The sequence below is a fragment of the Halyomorpha halys genome, unplaced genomic scaffold (assembly GCF_000696795.3).
Source record: "Halyomorpha halys isolate HHAL.00 unplaced genomic scaffold, Hhal_1.1 Scaffold126.1, whole genome shotgun sequence".
Taxonomy (NCBI): domain Eukaryota; kingdom Metazoa; phylum Arthropoda; class Insecta; order Hemiptera; family Pentatomidae; genus Halyomorpha; species Halyomorpha halys.
In genome coordinates this window covers 2,323,567-2,343,369 of record NW_027112074.1, presented here as the reverse complement: position 1 = coordinate 2,343,369, position 19,803 = coordinate 2,323,567, and the positions used below count along the sequence as shown (strand labels likewise).

At 31.2% G+C, this 19,803-nt stretch overlaps 1 protein-coding gene and 1 long non-coding RNA gene across 4 annotated transcripts in view; one reads left to right on the top strand and one right to left on the bottom strand.

Moving 5' to 3' along the window:
* LOC136796398 (uncharacterized) overlaps nucleotides 1-19,803 on the top strand; it is a 228,557-nt gene that overhangs the window by 70,551 nt on the left and 138,203 nt on the right. Inside the window, exon 2 of the long non-coding RNA XR_010844109.1 lies at nucleotides 8,057-8,108. This is a non-coding gene — a long non-coding RNA (uncharacterized lncRNA). The remainder of the gene's footprint in view (nucleotides 1-8,056; nucleotides 8,109-19,803) is intronic.
* LOC106678144 (carboxypeptidase D) overlaps nucleotides 1-19,803 on the bottom strand; it is a 184,728-nt gene that overhangs the window by 84,409 nt on the left and 80,516 nt on the right. The window lies entirely within an intron of this gene.

Below are 19,803 nucleotides of genomic sequence, written 5' to 3'. Positions count from 1 at the left end.
CAAATAACAAATAAACGTGCCCAGAAAAACGGCGTAGTGAAGCTAGGGGATAAAAATTATACTGGACACTTAATTCCTTACTTTCTTATCAGTTTAGGCAGAATCGAATGAGCCGTTTTAGAAAGATACCTATGCCAAAAAAAAGAAAAAAAGTTTACGCATGCGCCCACGAAAGTAGTCAATGGAATCTGATAAAATCAATATGGGACCAACTAGATACCAACCCGCGCAATTCTTGAAAATACATTAAAATTGGATTAGCTGTTCGATTAATTATGCCCAAACACAAATTTGACTGCAGGCCGACATGGAACCTTATTTCCCTCTTGACCTCAAAAAATTACAATTACATATAAATATTCGATTCTGAGGATTTTTTTTTTCATTTTCACTATGAATATAAAACCCAACATCATAAACAGAGTAAAATCATAAACATTGTTAATAACTAACTAAAACTAACTGTATTGGCCAAAAAATAGTGAACTTTATTAGCTGAAGAAATTGTTACTTTCATAAGATTTAAATTGTCACACAGAACTTTTACATCAACTTATGATTAATGAAATTTTATCAGGAGTTTATTACAGTGTATAATGTATAATATGAATTCTACAATTATCATAACAATATAAAAAAAGTTCATTAAATCCTTACACTTTCGCTCTAATTAAGAAAGAAAAGAGTTTTCACTCGCAAGGACAACAAACAAAGGGTTGCTACCTCACGACCTTAGTGAAAGTATATTATTATACCATGGAGATAGTTGATCAGTAACTTTTACATTGTTAACACGTTTATTTTTAAAATTATTAAAAAATATTGTAGCAGAAGCCTTCAAATTAGCTTAAGCATGTAAATAGCTGAAATACGAGGTTAATCCTAAAAGCAAAGCATTTCATTTATTTCTTTTTCTCTATAGAAAGAGGGAAAGTTTTGTATTTAGGAAGGTATTCAAAAGACAAAGGACCTCAGAATCCAAAATGTTCATTTTAGATAGGAAGGAACAAATTTAGTTCGTGTCTATCTCTCCCTTGATAGTCAAATTTATGTTAGGGCTTAATCTATCTAACAGTTAATCCTATTTTAACGAAATCGTCAGATTCCACCGGCTACTTTTGTCTATGCATGGGCATATTGCCAACACAGGTATATTTCAAAAATGACTCGTCCGATTTTGTGATAGAAGAAAGTTGGGAGCTAATTCAAATTGGTTCGGGTGTTCCTCAAGGTAGTATTCTCGGTCCCATCCTCTACACCGTCTATACAGCTGGCATGGCATCCCAACAACTAACACTATCCTTACCACGTATGCTGATGATACATGTGTGCTCACAGTTAGTAATAACCCTTTTATTGCATCCCAAACTCTCCAGTCCCATATCACAATCCTCGAAGAATGGTGTCGAAATTGGAGGATAAAAATAAATCCCAACAAATCACATTTACTCTTCGTCGTAAACCTGTCGTTTGTCCTACAGTATACTTTAATAATGTGGCTCTTACCCCAGCAGATTCCGACTATTACAGCACTTACTAGACAAACGGTCTAAACTTCCAACACATTACAAAACACTAATCTACATGACAATAATAAGGCCCATCTGGAGATACGGAGTTGAGCTTTGGGGCTCCACTAAACCTTCGAATTCATCTCGTATCCAATCTTTACAATCCAAAATCCTTCGTAAAATCCTCAATGCTCCTTATTTTGTTACTAATAAAACCATCCATAAAGACCTAAATGTTCCTTATGTAACCGATCTAGCCCGAACCCGATATTATTCCTTCCATAATAAATTCCCTCTGGCAATCCTCCGAGGCGCCTGAAAAGAAGATGGCCTCGTGACCTTATATTGTAAACTGTTTTTAGAGGTATACTACTGGGTAGTTTCTCTACATCCTGTATCATATCATTATGTCATTACGATCAAATTTACTTGTTGTATTTTTTATACAGTTGTAAATATCAATAAATAAAAAATAAAAAAAATAAAAAATTGGTTCGAGTATGAATTCGATAATACTCGGTTTACTACCACTCTAATAGATTTTAGCAACTTCAATTTGTTATTTTTGTTTGCGCAGATGAAAACTTATATTTCATTTATATAGGTTATATTAAAAAAAAAATTGAAGAATGTTGGAGAGCAGTATAATAATGGCCAAATATTAATTTTATCAGATTCCATACACTACTTTCCCTTGACAGTCATGTGCCAAGCACAGTACTTTCCCATAATTTTATTTTTGAAATAAAAATAAAATATATTATATATTAAAAATAGTAAAACCGTAAAATAAAAAAGACCGCTTCCCCATTTATATCCGTCATATTTCCTTTCCTCAGTCCCCTCTTAAAATGCATCAAATGCAATAAAAGAGATTGACTTCATCAAGTCTGACTACCCAACTCAAAACATTCATGGGTCTCAGCAATAAAAATAAATTATATAAAATATATTCTTAAGCCTTGAAATATTAATACAGATAAAATAGATATACATAAAAATTGATCCTTAGGCGAAGATTTGTAAAAAAAAAAATAAGAAATGAGATAGATAGAAGAATCAAAAGACTAAAGAATAGTGAAACTTTATTATATACCGAAATTCACACATTTTTATAATTAGATGACGTTTTTATTTATTTATTTTTCGAATTTTTCACTTATGACTAATAATTTTTTTGAGATAACATTCTATATGAAATCAAATAAAGTTGATAAAATGCCAAACTAAATATTAAAAATTTTTAAAGAAAAAAGTAAAGAAATTTTATTTTCCCCAAAGATTCTTTTTTTTTGTTTGAGGACATGAATTAGAAATTATCCTTCTCGCAAGCCGGCGGATTCATTTCGAAAATATAAAAACTAAAATTAAAAGATTTCAGTTTTATGTTATTCCGCATTTATTTTTTCATGATGACTAAAAATTGATTTTTCTTAAATTTGCTTTTGGAATCTTCGAATTCTAACTTTTTTTTTATTTTGTTTTAAAAATTTTCAATGAAAGCGCAGGGCTTTAATTAAATGAATGATCAGGATCGTTAAAGATTTTTATCGAAAAAAGGATAAAATAATTTAATTGGATTAAAAGATTATTTGAATTTTATAATAGTGTAGTTAAAGGTATATTTTATTTTATTTTATGGTTTGATTTTCGAGTACTTAAGTTAAGAAGAGAAGGGGGTGAGCTGGGGGTTTATATTACTTTGTTTATAGATGGGGTTCGGTTTTCTGTTCTATATAATGTATCTATATATATTTTGTATGTATATCTAAAATATTGTTATGACTAGTTGTGCCCAAATTATGAAGGAAAAACTTTATTAAAATAAAAAGTTGTGCTGACCAACTTCAATGGGTTGCAAATCACACAGCATACTTATTTTAGTCCAATCAGACACTATTTTTAATCTTATCATAAATAAGCCTATATAAGTATACAATAATAAAATAATAATTATAAATATAAGCAATATATACCATTAAAACATGACTTTTTTTTCTCTCTTTTTCATGATTTTTCCCCATTTTCTTTTTCATGATTTTTTCCCCTTTTATATCCTTTCCCTTTTCCCTCTTTTTTCTTTTCCTTCCCTTCTGTTTCCCTTTCATAATTTGGCTTCAACCCAATGTGTCTTTAACAGAATAATGGATAAAATAGTGATGGAGTTATTTAAGTAATAGATTTAAATTTTTAAAAAAATCAACAAATGGTATGTTAAAATTAATATACAATAAATATTAATAATATATACAAAAATAATAATGTAACAAATAAAATAACAAACAAGATATGCAATATATGCATGCCATCCTTCCTCTGGATGACTACATTACTCAATAATTTCCATGCATGTGGTGGTGTATGATTCCCAGGGAGTCAAGTATTATATTCTCTGTCAACCTAGCCACGTCCTGGACCTCGACCCCGAGCTCCTCCATGAAGCTCGTAGTTGTGCTGGGGATCGTTCCACGGGCTCCGAACCAGAGGTTGAAGTCACGTTGAAGTCTCGTTTTCCGTAGTCCTCACGGAACTTCTCCTTGAGGAAAGGGATACATTTATCGTAGATTTCCTTCTTTTCCCTATCTACCTTATTTTTCTGGTCAAGGTCGTTATTTTCATATCTCATGGTGGGATCCAGAATAATTGCTGACTTCACCTTCTTAGGGAAAGCAACAATATCCGCATGTCTTGTGGATCCATCCTTATCTACACAGTAGACCTCGTCGAAGCTGGTAAAATCCCTTTCTTTTAGGAGCTTCATTAAATCATACTTCACTCTATGATAATAATAATATACGTAATATTAAAATCAATGAGTTTTTATTTGTTTGATCTCATCTTAAGAAAAGAAACATGAGAAGCAAAAATATAATAAATTGTATTCACTGATATAAATTAAGATAGATATCACAATATATCAATAAAAAAAGTGTAGATTTTCACTTCTTATTTTATTTTTGTTTAAAAAATGAAAAAATAATCTTTGGAACTTATCAATTTTATTTATATTTTATTATTCTGATATATTTTCTATCATTGGAGGTATCTGAAAGGAAGATAATCAGTTTTTTTTTTTTTTCCTAAAACAGTATTCTCTCTTAAGAAAAAAAAGAATGGGTTATAATTCTCATGTAGTTGTATGTATATAGGATTTACTGAATTTATTACAAATTTTTTTTTTATTGAAAATTAGCTGTACTCCTATCACAAACATTAACTTATCAATACTGATTATAGTTTGGAAATTCTGTCTTATACAACTATTAATGGGTTGTCTATATAGTATTTTTATTTTACTGTTATAACTATTATGTATGTAATTGTATGTACGTACATAACAGAGATACGTTATTTAGAGAGTTTGATATTTTCACTTTCGATGACTGAAGAACTGAGATGTAGGGCAGAACTAACGGCAGAAGACTGGCTTTACCGTTATCCAGAATGGGAACATCGCCCGCTCTCTGTCTCGTCTCAGCTCATCTTATTATTATAGTTATTAAACTCAATTATTATATAATATTTATACTATTGTAATTCTTTATCTTATTAATATCATACGATTAGTACGACATGTCCATCATGTTAATTATAAATGATTCACTTTGCACCAATTACAGTAAAACTTTATTATTTTTTATATTATCTGGTATTGTAAGAGCAGTATAAAGCTAAGTTTCATGCCTCAAATGACGTAGAGAAAACTTCCCATGAACCAGGATTCGAGAAATAGTATAAAATTTCATTTAAAATGGACTGTTAAAACTCTTACATGTATTATATGCACTCACTACAATACTTGCGATTACAAGAAAAAAAATATTCTGAAACCACATGTCTAGACGCATTTTGAATCTATTTAATACGATTTTGTATGTACGGGAAGTGGTGTTGTGAGTAAGGTGCCTTGCCATCAACTCCAAGGACCCGTGATTGAATCCAGCTGTAACAGCTAATTTGTTCTGGTACGGTAGCTGTGAGTCAACCCTGTGGGTTTGGGTTGTCCTCGGGGGTCCACCTAGCTTGAGAAAGTAGGGCTGTCCTTAATTAGGGAAAAATCTAACTCTAGCCCTTAGTTTATTTTTATTAGAGAAGTAGGATTTTTAGCTGAAAAATAATAAATAAAACACATGTTTAAGCATTTAATTTTAATTAATTATTTTTTGATACAAATGTAGCTTTACACTTCTTTTACTATAGTACTACTCTACTCAGTATTCTTACTAGTCGTAGGTCACACGAGGCTCACTCACTCCTCTCAAATAAAATAAAATTAAACATTAAATAAATAAAACAAAATTGAGCAAAATTAAATAACCAATAAATGGCGTTGATGACCAATGATGTTGTATGCCATTATACAAAAACAAACAAACTGTTGTTACTTCAATAAACTATATAAAAACAAATTTATACTAATTGATGCTAGGTGGTCCACAGCATCTTTCCTTGTTCTATATTACATAATAACTTCTTATCCCTGAAGTTACATCATCAATGATTAACACTGAATTCCAAGTTAATGAAAAGAAATCGAAACTCTCAGAAAATTACAGAGTTGTTAAATATGATGACAGGACAACGTTTCTTTAAAATTTATCTTCTAACTGTTTACAGAACAAAGCTGACTCAAATTTTTTGTCAATATTAAAAAATTATCTCTTGTTACAAAAAAATGTATGCTAGTTGAAAAGAGAGGAATATTTGATTTTTAAAAAATGTTAATTCTGCTATACTCATAAGATTAATACATCCTAGTAATAAGGAGACAGAAGATTTAATTAATTTAATTTTGCGAATAAATATTCAGCGGATTTAATTAAATAATTTTTAGACTGTAAATTAGATCAAAGAATATTTGCATAATTGAAACAATGTAAGTTACTCAAACTGTGTCCTTCTGTACTCAATCAAGCCTTGTTACTATAATTAAAGATGTGACAATGGAGATAAACTAACTTTAAAGCGTTTAATAAAAGTGATGATGCAGAAATCAACTTTATTACTAGCGGATATATTTTTATATTTATAGGGGATATATTTATTACACAGGGATATATTTTCCTTTGTCTAAGAGTTCCAATAAGAGCAGAACAAACCTCCCATCGTTTTTTATTTTCGTTTCTGAAGTAGAACGAATGAGACCTATTACCTTATATAAATGTAAATGATCGAAACGAAAATGGGCGGATAGTTTAATTTTTAATATTATAGATTTAGGTTTGGGCTCTGAGGTCCCACGAAGAGAGTTTTAACGCCAGAAAGAACCCGCTTCCAAAAATCAGGTTCTGAAATTACTGTGATTTTCGATGAGTCCTAGAGGAAAGTGGGTTATCCTCTGGGAGTCTCCTAATGAAGTCTGATCGAATCTCTTCTCGCCTATTCTGTCTTCTAATTATGGCGGAACACTTTTCTGGAGCAAAACGTAGAAAGATAAATCATTGTGGAAGATAACTCTAGTTCGGGGATATAAATAATTGTTATATATTTTAAACATATTCCGTTGTCGTCAGTTATAATTTTTCAAGTGTGAATTAATTGATATATTTATAAATATATTTTTTAGTAATATAGATATTTAAATAAATAGTTGAAATGTTTATCTCACTAAGAAACATTTAATACAAACGTAGCTCCGATAAGGGATTACTCTCAAGAACAAAATATGATGAAATTCATACGAGTTCTCTTTTTTACAACAAACCTTTTTAGGGCAGCACTATAAATTTTTACCATTTTATAGTCCCACTTGTTCAATGTAATAATTGCCCATTATTGAATCTAGGTATTGTACGTGTCATGCGCTCTATAATATACAACAAAGGCAGTTGACACACCCTAGGCTTTCTCTTTCAATTCTTTATTTTTCGAATTCGATTAGCAAATATATGTTTTATTGATGTTGGTGATCCCACATCTGTGATATTTTCAAATATATTGACTTCAGGTTTATCAAAGCCCCGGAGGTACATCAATTTCTTTGATGGCTTCCAACATTACACTAACAGTATTTCAGGCATTAACACCAACAGGGCACCCTCAAAGGTGGCAAAACAGACCTAAACAATCTCAGACCCTACTAACTTACTACTGACATGTCAACTGGTGAGCCCCGTCATGAAACACCAGACATAAGACCTCCCCCATCTATATCCGTCATATTTCTTTTCTTCATTCATCAAATGCAAACAAAAAGTTTGATTTCACCAATTCCCACTGCCCCTTCTCTACCCTTATATCAAAACGTACACATCGTCCGTGGGGTTTAGAAATTAAAAAAAAATTATCAAAGAAAACTTAAATTTAATGTCTATTCAATTAATATGGGTGGGCAAATTTTTTATTAGATGTATTTTTTTGTCTTGTAATTCTATTCCTTTCCCCTCCCCCTTAGAACACTCCCAATCCTTACCCCACTGTCACCTCCCATGTTAAGCCCATATTACCGTTAATTCCCATATTTAAGCCCATCTCCAGTCTCTCCATCACAATTTTCTTTTGCTCTATACCCGTATAAATATTAATACATTATTTTTAAATTTCAGATATTCCTTCGCTGTTATGAGCTACAGAGATACATTAAGAGACTGATATAAGGTAAATCATTAATTTTACTTCGTATTTTATTACTTTTCTACCGTTTCCAATTTTCGATGAATAGTTTTCTAGGAATATATGTGCTTAACAGTTCTTTTAGTAAAAAAAAGAAAAAAAGATTTCGGGTCTGTGCTTATCACTTTAACGGGTTGACCGATTTTCTACAACCAAAAAGATTTTTTTTTTAAGAGAAACGCTAAAACGGTCCTAAGGCTTTGAAAAAAATTTTTTAATTTACTCCATAAAGCCATCCTTAGTTACCATATCCTCATCATCTAATTTCCTGATTATCAATATTTTTGAATTTCATAAAATTAATAAAAATAAAATAAAGCAGATATTTTTAAATTTCAGATTCAAGTTTTCGATGTAATTACACTGAGCCCAAATAATCGATTCACGCAAGTAAGTCTGTATGTGTGTGGTTGAACTGCTCAGCACAAAAACGAAAAGTCGCATGACTGAAATCAAATATTTAGACCATGTGTATGCATGAAATGTTACAAAGGCTTTTCCGTTAAAATTGATCAACAAAAAGCGACACATTAGAGAAACATTTATTTTTTTATAAACTTTTTAAATTTTAATTTTATTTTTTTTATTTTCTCCAAAAAGGCTTACGATTTAAAATAAACTCAGTTAATCTAAGTACAATTAAGTGCTATTTAATATCAGATAGGTCATATCTTAATTGAATATTCTAGCCGGGCTTAAGAGCAAATTAAAAAAAAAAAATCTTCCCTAAATAGTTCTCTTTGTTAGCTGTAATGAATAGCGAATCATTGCGAAATATTTAAGAATTTGATAAATAATCATTGGGAAAAAATTAAGAAACTCTAAAATACAAATTTTTATAACAAATGAAAGTTGTGTGATGTCCCCACTACACCAGATCTTTTTTAAAGAAGACTAAGGTTTGGTGCAGCGCTCGCCTCCAAACAGATAATGACCCCCCCTACCGTAGCCTCCAAACAAGTCCTGGAAAAGCCTGACATTAATACCAATTGTAGCTTAATTACCGTACTTTATCGCCTGCTTTGGAACCACCATCTGTTCTACTGGGCTGGCCATTTGGGTCAAACTCTTCTTCCTGTACTATAAATTGTGGGCTGTTGTTTCCGCAGTTGGCTTTTCCCAATCTAATTTATATTGTTCCTATCATTATACATGTGAATTGGTATAAATATATAAATACATATAAATTAACTCATGAAAAAAAATTAAATAGAAAACTAGAATTTATTAGAAACTACTAGAAAATGTATGAAGAAAGCAATTCACGACAAAATATAACCTAAATTAGAACATGTATGAGACTCTTAAACATAATTTTGAAAAAAGAATTTCTTAAAAATGAGTTTTTCAACCTTTTCGTCAAAAAGATTCAAACCAATCTAAAAGAAATCTGAAGTTGGTTATCTGATAAATATTATTATTTTTAAATTATTAAGGTAAAAAAACTTCCAAAATAATCTATTCTATATTTTTCATTGTACAACGTTTCCAGACCATTGTCCCATACTCATGCACCTTTACAATCCACATAATTTGTCATATTTTCACTTTCCCTTGAAATCATGTCATTTTCATAATCATAGTTAGATTAGAAGTTTTTTTTACCTCAAAAATTAAAAAAAAAATTAATATAATCAAACTTCCTAAAAAGAAAATCCTGATAAATATTTTTTTAAGGTATCTAAAAACAAATACATTTATTTTTCAGAAATTAGTGATGTGTGGGTTTATAGTAGTGATTTCTTTTACTAACTAAAGATCAGAAATATATACAGAAAGATCAAAGTCTATAGATAAGGAGTATCCTATAGCCTACTACTATGTTGAATTTCTGTACTGTAGCTTCCTTTGGTCTAAATCAACGACTTTGAATTAAAAAAAAATCTGGCATGTTGAGCACATCTGGCACCTTGAATTTACTCTCCTATTTTGTACTGAAAGGAATAATTCTTGTTCAATTTAAAAAAGAGATTTCTTTATTATTTACGACAGTAGCACTATTCAATATATTTTCATGTTTAGCTGGAGTGAATTAAAAAAAGACTGAATATTTAAGGTGAAGGTACGTTGATTTAATACTTATTGGCAGGATTACTTCCCAAACAATATAATTTAAAATCATTGACTAAATATGTTTAAATTATATTGTAGGTGAAGTGAGAGAGATGGTGAAGGCGTCACCGTTAGACTGATAACCGACTGTTTCCCCATTTTTTAAATATCCCATTCCTCTCTTCGAATGCATTCCGAATGGGGTTCCTTCAACCCATTGTCCCATCATCCCCTGAAATCAGCCCCACGCACCAATGAGGAAAAAAAATTTGGTGACGTAGTGCTTCCTAACATTATTAGATAAAAAAAATTGACTATTGTCGTAACAACCACAGAAACACAAAAACACTTTTACATTCTGTTTTTTCACTCTCTATTACCTTCTACAACGTAATAATATGATTTAATATGCAGCTATATCAATATTCTTATTTCTGAAACTTGGTTTTAATTATTTCAGCTCTTTCTATCAAAGAATACTAAATATTAAATATTACCCAAATGTTTAATATTTTATATTAATTTTTTTTTTATTGGTCGCAATGAGAAATTGATAATTATTTCAAATAAAATTAAAAGTATTTTAGAGGAAACTATTTTGAAAATTCAATATTCAAGCCCTGTCAAGCCAGTTCAATAACTATAATGGGGATCTTCAATGAGGTTGACATTAAATACCATGAACATCTTATAATTAATGCTATAAATAATAAATATTATTAGTTCATATTACAATTATACATTGATATAACGGGTTTGGTCAAAATCAAATTAGAGTTCCTTTTAAAAAATGGTGTAAAAGTGTAAAATAGTATTAAGTTGCACTTTTGATAAGTCCGTTTTTCCAGAAAAGGTTCTGGAATATCTCGGGTTTACAACAACCTTAAATATTTAATTTCATTTACGTACAACTTATGGGTTGGGTATTCAAACTCACCATTTTTCCAAAATATAGTGCATATATGTATAATGTTATGACGTAAACAGAATGATATTGTTGTTGGTTACTTACTCGTTTTAGCAACAAAAGAGGAAACAGATGTTTACTCACCTGAAAACAAAATAAAAATCATTATAATCACATTTAAATAAGTTAAAAAATATATGTTTAGGTTAGTTATGTGTTGATAACAGGTAATGATGATTTCATTAGGACCATATCGTCAAAAGGATATTTAAACTACACTGAATAACAATCATTGGAAATTGAATGCTGATGCGGAATTGTGACATTTTTGTTTTGTTTGCACTATAAAGATGGTCAGTCGGAATGACAATCCTAATTCAAAAGCCAGGCTGAAGTAACTGACATGAATTACGAAGACTCCTACACTACAGCTCGACTGATGCTTACTTTTGGCTTACTATTTCGATTGATAATAAATAGAAAAAAAGTTCGGTCATTATTTCTAGTAATAATAAAGTGAAATGTACTAAATGAATGTAGTACTTCTCGCTTCGTAGTATTACACGATCAATCTGAATGCCCATCATTGGTTTTAATGTCATTCTGACCGTTTAGGGCTCTCTCATAATCCACATTAGCCTATCACAAAAATGTTCTAGAAGAATATAAAAATGTAAGTTCTGAGTTTTAAAATAACTGTCAAAAACCTTGAGTTTAGTAATTTTATTTTGAATTAGTCACACAATTTTTTTTCCTTTTCAATCAATCATCGAATCTCCCGTTCCTCCTTCAGATTCTTGACAACCATTTCAGTGATCATTCAACAGATCTATCAAAGAAAAGATTCCTTAGAAGTTCTCAAGTCTTCGACTTTTTAATGATGAAAAATGAGAATATGAAGAACCCTTTTCGAGTTTTCAAACTTTTTTTTCTCCTGACCGGCGTTTAGTTTCCGGCTTACATAATCTTAACTTTGAGGATGATATAAGTTCAATGATCAATTTATAAATGTAATTAAAATTAAATCTCTCTCTCTCTCCCTCTCTCTCCCCGTCTCCCTCTCCCTCCCTCCCTCCTTCCCCTTTGGTACATTTTAGTGTTTATAAACCTTTTAGGGATTAGATCGCTACTAAGCCCTGTCACCTTATACGCCAATCTTATTTGCAGCAATACTGTAACCTGAATTATATTTACCGGACGCAAATCTCCCTATTTGGCGTTGTATCTTCTTCTGAATTTTCCTTTCAACATATCTTTCTTGGGTCCGAAAATTTTACGCAATACTTTATTGTAGAAAACAATAAGGTGCTGTTCTAGTTAGGATAATAGTTTTGTAAATCTTAACGTTTTAGTTACTTGGAAGGTGATGTGAGTGACACACCAGATAAGTCATTGTTTATTATTTACTAATTCAATAGCAATAAATGTAAATAATAAACCCTTGTATACTAATTTCCATCGTTTTCTTTATAAATTAATTACATATTAAATTATAAAACATCGCTGAATAAGAATGAAAGGAACATAACTAAAAAAAAAAATATCTTTTTAAAAAATATAATAATACAGATTATTTGAAATTGTCATACTACAAATAATGAAGCTAATCCGTATGTACCGTAGAAACTATGTCTATACAGAAGAGAGAATTCTTGTCACAACCTTGTCTTGTCAATCTCAGAAATCAGTTGCTTAGAAAAGTCTTTGTGGATCTGTGTTTGTATGCGCCGTGGAGGTTCCTTCTGTTTCCATTCTTTGGGCCGCACTGAGGTTACACTTTCTCTGAACGAGGGGGGAATTCATAAAATCCATTTAAAAGCCCCTATCCGGAGTTTCTTTATGGTCAGGCGTTGCTGCGAATTATACAATTTTTAATCTTAATTTTAAAGTAGTTTCAAAAGAAATTTCTCCTTGGTTTTTTTCTAACTAATTTTTTTTTCTCGTTTATTTAAAAAATATCTTTTATCACAGTTTTATAAAAAAAAATATATATATAATAGTAGTTTCTACTTAATGTGCATCGGTGAAATCTTTATCAGATTTTTTAATTTTTCTATTAACCATAAAATTATAATAAACCCCACATCTCCCAATTTTCTCGTCGAACTGTTGCAACCCTGAAGCACAATTTAATTGAATCCATTATCTCCTTCCATTTAAAATCTGTCAACTCTTAGTTTCCTCTCTTTTTTCCCTCAGTTTGACTACGGTTACCTGGTATACGGTGGACTCTCTGTTTATCTCGAAGCTAAGCTTAAACGTCCCATGAATTGTTCAGTACGGTTTATTTTCGGTATCACGAGAAATACCCAAATTACAGTATTACGCCAAGATGAACTGGCTCTATCCATCCTTCTGATACAAGTATTTCCTAGCTTTCTTTCCTTTCAACGTATTAGTATTTAGCGCCCCTCCTATATCTTGGAAAACCTACATTTCAATTCTCAGTCCTGTACTACCAGGTCCCATTTATTTGACATTTACCCTCGACATCACCGAACTGCTGCGTTTGATAAATTTTTTGTTACCTTAGCTGCCTTTCACTGGAACTCCATTCCTTTTACCATACGTATGTATCAATCCTACCCTCGTTTAAAACCTTTCTGTTTAACCACCTTATGCTTCCCCAAATATAAATATGGAGCATTAGCATTTATTATTTGATGTTTATATATTGTTAACTATATAATTGTTCTAAAGAGACCTACCCCTGTATTATAAGTTATTTTTTATTTAATTTCAAGTTTTTTTTTTTAAATTCATGATTGCAACTATATTTTTATATTTGTAATACCAAACCTCAAAAGCCTCCAGAATCCTCCTACCGTCCTATCTCTCTGTTACCTATCATGGGTAAAATCCTTGAAAAACTCATCTTGAAACGTCTGTATCCCATCCTTGATTCCAACCATATAATCCCAGACCACCAGTTTGGATTCCGAACATCCCACTCCACTATCCAGCAATGCCATCGTGTGGTTGATGTTGTCTTGTCTTCATTGGAGCGTGGAATGTACTCCTCGGGAGTCTTTCTTGATGTAGAACAGGCTTTTGATCGAGTCTGGAATCCAGGACTGCTAAACAAGATCCGTAAATTTAAATCTCTCCGACAGAGTATTTCAAGTAAATTACAACGGCGCTTATTCATCCCTATTCCGTCAGTCTTCTGGTGTACCTCAGGGTAGTATCCTTGGACCTATTCTTTATACAGTTTTCACTGTTGACATCCCAACCCATTCTAACACTATCCTCACCACTATAGTCTATTGTCAGTGAACAATGATCCATACATTGTATCCCAAACCCTCCAATCCCACATCACCACCCTTGAGGAATGGTGCCAAAATTGGAGGATTAAAACTAATTCCAATAAATACCCCCAAATCACATTTACCCTTCGAGTTAAACCCATGACCTCTTGCCCTACATTATCCTTTAATAATACCCCACTTATTCCTGTTGAACAGATCTGTTACTTAGGACATCTCGACAAAAGATTGACATGGAATCCTCATACAAGACTAAAACGACAGGAAACTGGTCATCGATTCCGACTATTGCAACATTTACTAGACAAACGGTCTAAATTCCCAACCTATTACTAAAGACTGATCTACAAGACTATTATAAGGACTATCTGGACATACGGAGTTGAGCTTTGGGGCTCTACTAAACCATCAAATTCCTCCCGAATCCAATCCTTACAGTCCGAAATCCTTCGTAAAATCCATAATGCTCCTTACTTTGTCACAATTCAAGTCATCCATCATGACCTCATCATGTCCCATATGTTGCCCAATTGGCCAAAACCAGATTCCTTCCATGATAAAGTTCCCAACCACCCAAATCCACTTGTTTCTAACCTGGCTTCTCCTTCATTACCTAATAATCCTCCTAGGTTTCTGAAAAGAAGATGGCCTCGAGATCTTCTCTAGAAATGTTATTGGAGTTCTATCAATGGGTAGATTCTCCACATGTTTGTATAATGTCACTATGTCACCTACAGCAAATTTACTTGTTGTATATATTTTATATAGTTGTAAATAATAATAAATAAATTATTAAAAAAAAATATTTCTAATACAGTCCCTATTTATTAAATTTATATTTTATTAAATTTCGCTTCTACGTACTTGGGCGAAATCTTTTTTCGATTCGGTAATCGATAGTAATAACTAAAATTATCAAGGAATTAACAGTATTTTCAAAGTCCCATACGTCACGCTAACCATACGGTCTATGGGGTGAAAAGTGAAGTTTAAAAGTGTTAATCTAATAAGACTAAAAATGCAAAGAATAAAAGTAATTCAAAAATGAACACGCTCTCTCTAGGCCTTCTTGACTCCTATCATCAAAGGATTCAATTAGAAGAGAAAAAGTAACTATGGGCGATCGCTCCAATTGTTAACTGTTCGATCCATTTTCAATTCTTTAGTTGAGGTTCTATTGTAAAGGAATGGAACGAAGGTTCTTCTTATTCCTTTTTATAACTTTTATTATATCTTTGTTGGGTTCTTCTTCTGTCTGGAGAGGTATCAAAAGGATATTGCGAATCTGTACGTGAGGAAGCGTTCTGGGAGCCTTAGGCCTTACGCAGCTTTTTTGATTTTTTTCAAAACAAATCAAATATTTAAGGCAAGTGTATAAGCTTGTCATGTCACAGGAACATTAATCGACTCAGAGGAAGTGTCAATATTTTATTGAGTGTACATTCTATTACTTTTTTTTTTTTTATCAGTTCTTACGATTTTGATTAAACTCGTTATATAAACATACAATTAAATAATCTTTAATACAACCGATGTCTTATTCTTAATGAAATAAAGCTTAATTGGGCATTAATAACGAATTATTAAAATGGCTTCCTCTAAAGTATTATTAATTAATACCTCTTCTTGTTATTAGCGACAAAACATTTATTTAAATCAATTATTAAATAATGTGATAATTCGAAAAAAGTTTTTTTATTTATTTATTGATATTTATAACTGTACATAAAATACATCAAGTAAATTTGAAATAATATCATAATTGTGTAATACAAGCATGTAGAGAAACTAACCATTGGTAGCACTCTATAAACATTTTTATAATATAAGGTTTCGAGGCCATCTTCTTTTCAGACGCCTCGGAGGATTGTCCGGAATGAAAAATGAAGTAAGGTTAGAAATTAATGGGTTTGAGTGGTTAGGGAGTTCTTGATGGAAGAATTGAAATCTGGTTCGGGCTAGATTGGTTACAAAAGGAACATTAAGGTTCTTATGGATGATTTTATTTGTGACAAAGTAAGGAGCATTAAGGATTTTACGAAGTATTTTGGATTGTAAGGGTTGGATACGAGAGGAATTCGAAGGTTTAGTGGAGCCCCGAAGCTCGTCTCCGTATGTCCAGATAGGCCTTATTATTGTCATGTAGATCAGTCTTATGTAATGAATTGGAAGTTTAGACCGTTTGTCTAGTAAATGCTGTAGCAATCGAAATCGACGTGCAGTTTCCTGTCTTTTCAGTCATGTGTGAGGATTCCAAGTTAATCGTTTGTCCAACTGTAGTCCAAGGTAGCGGATCTGTAGGGGTATGAGCAACATTATTAAAATATACTGTATGGCAGTCAGTAGGTTTACGACGAAGGGTAGAGGTGATTTGATGGAATTTATTTTAATCCTCTAATCATGACACCCTTCTTCGACGGCTGCGATATGGGATTGGAAAGTTTGGGATACAATTAAAGGGTTATTCTTAACTGGGACACACATGTCGTCGGCAAACGTATAGACAGTATCGAAAAATCGAATAAAGTAGAAATATTTTTCCAGAGCACAAGATGCTATGCTCGCTCAAGAGATCTAACATTCCAAAGTTTCAATCGGGGCCTAAATCAGCAATGATCTGTTTGGTGCGATTTAAGATTTAAATAATTAAAAATAATAAAATAAAATCTGTATCATCAATAATAAAATATATCTACAGTTACGATAAGATTAGAGAATAAACCTGTAGCCCTAGGTAGAAGCAATCATTTACAATGGATGTCATAAAAAATGGATTGCATTTATTAACCTTATCGATTGAACTAATTCAAAGCCCATCCTTCGGCTCAACTGGTAGTTTATTAATTATTACTATGCTAGACCTTCATCGTTATCAATACATATATTGTATTTACAGTATTATTAGTTATTTACTATTTATTTCACTTTGAGTTTAATTGTTACTGAAATGAAGAGCACAATGATGGACAGTTGGATTTTTTTAAATTGATTTTTGGATTCAACTTGAAATGTGAAACCTGGAATTTAGGGCGATTTTTCTTTTCTTAGTCTATTGTCAAGGCTCATTATCAAAACAAATTCAATAAACAACCAGAATATGAAAACCAAAATGATTATAAAAGTTACTTTTTTCTATGGTTTGGTTAGGCAATTAAGTAGCGTAATGATACTTATGCAGTTTACTAATAAAAATATATATTCCAGTGCAAGTATGAACACAGAAATGAGAAAAGTATTATTTTAGAGGAAATTAATTCAGAAAAAAAAATAAGGAAAAAAATGGACTTATATTCAGGATTGAATATAAATTTTTTAAAGTAATAATCCATAGATAATTTTAAGAACTGGAAAATAAGAAAAAATCCATAACGTTGTTCAGATGTTATAAGAAATAAAAAGTTATATAAAGATCTTTATTTCTGAAGAAGGAAAATAATAAAGAATTTACAAAACCCTTTGGAATTAAAGAAATATGTCAGAATTGTATATAAATAAATGTACGTATGTTGAGTAAAGTAAACTAAAGTTAGCAGAGTTGTGTGTTGTGCCAGAAGTTAGTGTGTTCGTATCGTTCTCCTGAGTATAGGTTCCCTATGGACGGTTGATATATTGCGGCCAACTGCACGCTGTTTACTTTAGAGTTAGTATTGTACAAGTATAGATCAAATAATTCAGTATTATATATCAGAAAATCGTTTCTATTATAATTACTTGCAATATTATAATAAAATTTTGTATAGGATTTATTTGAATATGATTATATGAGCTACTAAAAACAATTAAAACTGATCCGGTATCATTATACAAGTAAAAACTGTTTTTGTTTTTTTAGGCATTTGAATAGTAATTTCAAAATACATTATTTTTTGAATGGAATGTAGTCCGGGTGCGGTCAAAAAAACTCAAATAGTAAATAATTATACTATTTTTATTGAGCCAACGTTTCGCCCTACGTTGCTGGGCTTCGTCAGGGCTAAAAAAGATACAAACACTTGACATAGTTAGAGAAATGAAAAAACATAAATAGAAAATAACAGGGGTATACAATGAAAAGTAAAATATAATAAGAAAAATTAAAGGTTGTAAATAGTAAATGAAAATGGTAATAGTAACAGATAGATAAGAGAAGAACATTATTTTGTTTACATTATTTTATTTATTTATTATTTATTTATTTATTTTTACATTATTTTTTATTATTGCTCTACCTTACTGCATACTCTCTACCTTATCACATTGTTATTTAGCTATTCCAATATTTTTTTAAGTCCATTCCATCGGTGAGAGTAAACACGAAGAGCCATAGCAGCAACTGTCATGAGCAGACTATCATTTTCTGGTGTGACAGTACTCAGTACTATAAGGATTTGCGTGATAGTTGATTTTTCGCATGGTGCCAATGCCAATATAACTCCTTAATCGTGAAATATCACACCTTATGACACAAACACTCAAAGTTTATTCGAAACTTGAATATTTCTTCATTATTTAATTTGTGGTTAAGGTATGGTATATTTTTTTACTTATTTATTTTATTTTCAAGGAAACAATTCCTCAATATTTTTTAAATCCTTTATTTCAATTTTTCGGACACTCGAACATTACCGAATCCATCTATGAATTATTAGAAGTAGTTATATGTTATCAACTTTACATGCACTTTTATAAATTTCAGAACTAAAAATATTACAAAATTTAATAATTAGGAAAAATCTCTCAAAAGGAGGATGCAAAACATCAAGTAACTAAGGTAGCTACAAAATATAATTGGTTTTTCTTAATTCATTTAGTGATTAATATCAATATACAATGTTTTAATATCATTGTGAAGTAATATTATGATATAATATGATAATAATTTAAATCTATAAATTCATGTAAATATTAGTAAGATCGATGTGCATTCAATATAATATTTTGTATTTGGAGAGGTTGTCCGAAACGTTCTTCAGATTATTGAAATAAAGGAAGTGTTTTTTAATGGATTTTTCCCTTTAAAAATGTATGTTTCTTGTTAAGCTTCAGCAATGTATTGGAGAAGGGAAAAAGCAAAAACTTTATTTTTTCTACAATTTTGACCAGGTTTCCCAATTATATTGGAATATTTTAATTTTCCAACTATATCTTTTCTTATTACTTAGATAGAATATATCTTCCAATGATGGAGGCATAAGACAATGAAGAAATTTACGATCTCTGGCGAACCCGACGTCCTTACTGTAATTAAACGGTCCCTGCTGAAATGAGCTGGGCAGGAGGCCAGCTGGTGGATGGTGAAGAGAACAGAAAGGGATATCTGACGGAGTCGGACGACCGAGAAATCAATGGTTTGATTGGTGGCTGGAGAGTTGGGGAAAAATGTCGATATATATATATAGGGCGATACATCCATTATATTTATTTTCATATTACGTCGATTTTCCGGCAAGTTACGACCCACTCATCAAGCGAA